Below are 4,690 nucleotides of genomic sequence, written 5' to 3' on the forward strand. Positions count from 1 at the left end.
CACTGTGTGCAGAGATATATAGAGGTTGTCTGTGTGGAGCAGTGGAAGAGAAGGAGTAGGAAGAGAGCTTTCACTACAACTGACTATCGTGTTCTGAAACGCATCATCCTGGGTCACTGTTACAGTGTTTACCATCCGGTTTTGCCCGTGTTCAGCCGGTCTCCCAGCAAGACAGCCAAGAAAGAAACCCCCTCCTCACCAACAGGATGGGGCTCAACTGGGCCAAAAAGGCTTGCTGACTGGGCTGAAGCGATGTGGAACAAAGTGATTTTCTCAGCTGAATCAAAGTTCAACATGCAAGGTTCTGATAAATACAAGTCTTCACAGAATTGCTGGAAACAAAAGAAAAGTTAGTTCGCAAGAATCTAAAAAGAAATTTAAAACCAGCTGGAACATCTTTTGATTTCACACAACTCTGTTAGTTTATTGGCTAGACATCAAAACTCTGACATAAACAAATTTAGGAACGATTAATTTTGTCTTAACTGAAAACAAGTTTCAGGACACTATCTTTAAAAATATGAGATGAGCGACACGATAAGTGGGCTTTGACTCTAAAAGTCTCAAATTGAGTAGGCAAGAGACTGTCGGGCTGTGGATTACTTTTACCATAACGTTTGCAGCACTAACTTCAGATCTGGGAAACAAATACCAAAATATTTTACCATTGATGAACCACAATGTAAGAAACAGTGGTCACGGAGGAGCCTGGAATATCAACAAAGACTCTCAGTTCTCTCATAGGTTGTTCATTACATTGAAACCAATGACTATGATTAGCTTCCACTCTGTGATCTTGTTCATATCATGAAGCATAATTTATATGGAATAAACATAGAACCTTACATTATGTCATATTTGAAAAGAAAGTTGCAAAACCATTTTAAAGATGGCGTCATTATTACTAGGGAGGATGAAAAAGCCGATGTTTTGGTTTCACGGAAAACAGCATCGTCAATTTTAAATGAATTTTACCATTAAGTGAAACATTCAGATGCTTACCTTGAAAAACTTCTTCTCTTGTCCACAGCTGCTAAATTATTGTGCAATTATATAATAACATTATCTTGTTGTAAAGCCTCTTATCCAGAGGTCAGTGAAATATCTGGTACTGAATGCCAGATTTTTTCATACTACAAACGTTACGAGCATTTCTCCGTGAAATCTTAAAAGTAACGTAGTTTAATCTAGAAACGGTTGCGACTGGTCAAGCCGTATGACCACGAAAAATAACTGCGTTATTGCAGATCAGCTTAGCATTTAGATTAGGATGTTTGCCTTGAGATTTTTAGCTGACAGTCTCTGCTACAAATCAATTTTGTTCGTCTTACACAGAGATGCAGAAATTTGAAATGCATTCTGCCGCAAAGAAATTAACTTTGCTTCTTCAAAACATGCCGGAAGACAACAGTATGCCAGGAGGTTCTCTTTAATTTGTTGCAGACAATGTCGATCACAACGTTGCAATCATGAACGGACACTATAGTTTCCACGACATGAGAATTATCGCTGTCATAACCCCAAACTAAATCGAATTCCACGTAAACCTATAAAGAATGAAAAATTCATATTCATTGGGTAGATAGGCATTTAATAACATAAGTCCAAGTGGAATAACCTGTGAGTATTGAAGAGCCACGTGAAGTTCATACTTCCGATGAACTTACAGCACTCCATACTTGGTAAAAGATTTCATAGCCCTTAAAATCTCCAAGATCTGGAAAGTCTACGGTTTGGTAGTATGGTGATAACACTTACTTAGCTCTGTATCTCTATAATTTCTATTACACAAATACTATTTTACTTAAAGGACTTTTTTTTTCTATTGGTAAAGCGCTAATTGAAAGGTTCTGGGGCAAAGTGATCTATGTCCTTATTATAAATGCATAGTATTTGATGATTTGGTGGGGGATCACTTGGCACCGACATAACGTATATTTACTTTCCAGTATTCAAGTTATTTTTTATGTTCATTGATAATAGATAACGATAGTGACTTTAAATACTAAGAGATACGTATCCTCAGTCTTGACCACGAAGCAAAGAAGTCCACTTAAGTAATGGATACGTTTCAATTCATCCTACGGATGCGAGATTGATTTTGAATTGTCTTTTGTTATTTTAGTGGGTTGCAGTCGTTGTTTTGGTGGCTGTTGCTAATGTTTTTGCTTTTGTTAGTTTTGTCATAGATTATTAGTATTTTAAAATCATATGCAGTAATATAGATCATTTTAATGCATGTGAAATGTAAAAGGTTAAATATCAAAGGAGATATTTTCTTGATTTAACACGAAAGCGTGTTTACAAATGAAAATGTGTGCCTACATTGTTAATTCTTTGTTCAAATGTATTCATTTGACCATACCGTATACTTATACGCAAGACAAACAATAATTTACGTTTTGTTATTTTCTATATCAATTTTTTATTTTATTTGTACATCTTGTCATATTTGGAAATGTGTTTCTTGGAAAACAGAGTAAAAATAACCTTAGATTTTCCTGGACTTTTAATATGCTATTGATAAATGGTTTGCGCATCTAGCTTTACAGCAATTAGTTGAAGATTAAGGCTCTTTTTGAAATAATTTTACTGAAATAATTGTGTACTGTGATAAAAACAAAACGGAAATATTTTCCGTTCTTTATAATATTGAATCATACACTCATAACGAACAAATTATTATTATTTTAATGTTTAGTTTAAGAATTTAGGACTACCTAAAGAGCACGAGTGTGATCTTAAAATAATTTTATGGTCATCTTCGAGGCTTAGCAACTATATCAGTATCATATATATTACTGTCAACCAGCAACATAGAAATATTAAAATATATCAGTATTCAAAACGCTGTCTATAAACTGACAGATTAACCTTTAGTTACTGTTAAGGTCAGACAGAGAAATGTCGTGATGTAAACTTCGTATTGCAATCTCGTGAATTCGCATCAAACAAAATACACTATTTTGCAAGTGATTTAATTAAATTATTGTAGCAGTCGACTGTATACATGATGGTGTACACTTAAGTCCTCCTTTTGCAAACTAAAAATATACATTTAATATTGCATCCATAACATACCAACCCCGGCACATGCTGTTGAGATAATAAGAACCTTGTTTCAAATCACCTGACGTTCGTCAAGTGTTTCTTTCCAACTTTTGGTATCTTCTATACTTTTAGTTATCAGTATAAAGTATATCAACCTGCAGCTATGCCTTGGCCAAGTTGTTTGCCACTATCATGTGTGACCCGAGGACAGCGTTTGTGGGGTTGAATCAAATCCAGAGCTCTTTTCATTTTAAAAAGATGTTATGGCAGATTCTGCTTTCACCTTGTGAGGAAGAGTTCGCATGTATTCTGCATAGATCCTATTCTGTGATTTAAAACTAACTCTAACATGATATAATAATGTTAAAAAATAAAAAACACAAACATACTAGTTTTTATCGCTTATATAAACAACAGTTTGTCCGGATTATAATAATTGATTATATTTGTCATAACACATTATTATTAAGCCTAATATATTTTTAACTCTACATTCTTTATTCAGTCCCTTAGGATTTTTCAAGAAGAGATTATAATAATATTTCAACTACACTTTGTTCGCCATATCTATTGCTCTCATTGCGTTTCGCTCAATACAGAGCTCATCAGTAAATAACTTTTTCTTCACAAGCGTCTTAGCACGAAGATTTCTGCACTATTACGACACCACAAAACTGTAATAAATTAGAAAATACAACTACATTGAAAACAAATAAATTTCAAAACAGTTGTTTATTTACTTTACACTGTTGCGACTTGCTCATCGTACTGAGAACTGTAAAAGATTAATCGTAGGGCTAGTTTCATTAAGTTGTAGCCTTAACATATAAATTAAATTAAAATAATTTTAAACGCAGACTTCAATACCTCTTTTATTGAAATTATGAGTGCTCATCCTATGATTTCATGTTATAATAGAAACTGCACATTCTCCGATTCGTTCACGTTATAAATTACATAGATAAACACTGAGCAAAACATAATTTTTAACATACTCTTGTCAATAAACGTTAAAATAATGTAATAACGAATGAAAATCTAGCAAATATTTAACCTGTTTATTAACAGTTACAATAAATTGTTATGTTTATTTCCGGATAAAATAAAATGTGATTTATTGAATTTCTTACGGTTAGCGAAAGAACATGCTTCGCAATTTTAATATTTCAAATTGCAAACCGATTTCAGATAATTATACCAATTAACAAAATATCAGAGAGCATTTATATATATATTATAAGTAACGTTTTGAATGATACAAGGGTCATATGTAAGTACATATTTGATTCAAGCGACCACTGAAATATTGTTTATAGCTATTATGTGGCCTAGAATGCAGGATATTGTATTATTTTCCCCTCATTTCCCAAATCTTCCGGGGTAACATGCCTAAGACTTCCTTTGCAGGGAGCTGACCTACCTCTTTTTCTCCTCAGTAATTAGATTAGTATGAATTAGTCTAGTTATAACAGTCTAAAAATATGAAAACTTTATTAAATACAAGCTGTTCTAAATAAAGTATTAATTTTCTTAGTATGTACGTTGATATACATATTGTTACGTCTCCGTTCGTTTGTTAATTTTCTGTAAATTCGTTCCGACGAAACTATAGCGACACAAGTCCTTTCTTAAATAAACT

The sequence above is a fragment of the Limulus polyphemus genome, unplaced genomic scaffold (genome assembly GCF_000517525.1).
Source record: "Limulus polyphemus unplaced genomic scaffold, Limulus_polyphemus-2.1.2 Scaffold2048, whole genome shotgun sequence".
NCBI classification, from domain to species: domain Eukaryota; kingdom Metazoa; phylum Arthropoda; class Merostomata; order Xiphosura; family Limulidae; genus Limulus; species Limulus polyphemus.